This window comes from Penaeus monodon, chromosome 23 (assembly GCF_015228065.2).
Source record: "Penaeus monodon isolate SGIC_2016 chromosome 23, NSTDA_Pmon_1, whole genome shotgun sequence".
Taxonomy (NCBI): Eukaryota; Metazoa; Arthropoda; class Malacostraca; order Decapoda; family Penaeidae; genus Penaeus; species Penaeus monodon.
Genome location: NC_051408.1, coordinates 26893390 through 26893946, shown reverse-complemented (window position 1 = coordinate 26893946; position 557 = coordinate 26893390).

The window sequence follows — 557 nt, the reverse complement described above, 5'->3', positions numbered from 1 at the left end:
TAAATTTTTTTGGAAGGTTTTTGATGTGCGTTCCTTTAAAATGGGTCTCTATATATTGTGGAGATGTCATTTTCCATGGTGGTATTGGGTTGTATTCTGTATTTTATAAGGGTTTTTATATTGATTCTGAATATTTTGCGGTTTCTGGTGCTCATAAGTTTAAGTTCTTGTGTCTTTCTTGTATTATATTTTTTGATATTATTTATTACAATTTGATTTATTGGTTTATCTGGTTTTTTTCTAGTATTTTTGTAGCTGTAGACTTCTATTTTTCCTTTTTCTTATTTCTATTAAATATATTGTTAGTTAATGCTGAAGGATACTATTGGGGTGGATCTAAAACAACCCGTGCTATTGTTATTGCTAATTTTTACGGTTTTTCTAGTTATTTTAGTTCACTGTTCTTTGCATTTCCCATAAATTAATATTCCATATTCTATTTTAGGTTTGATATTATATGTTATAAAAATTTTGGTGTGGTTTTTTTTATTTGCTCCCCTGTGTACGAGGATAGTTTTTCATTTATATTATTCTTTTTTAAGGGGTTTTATTTTACA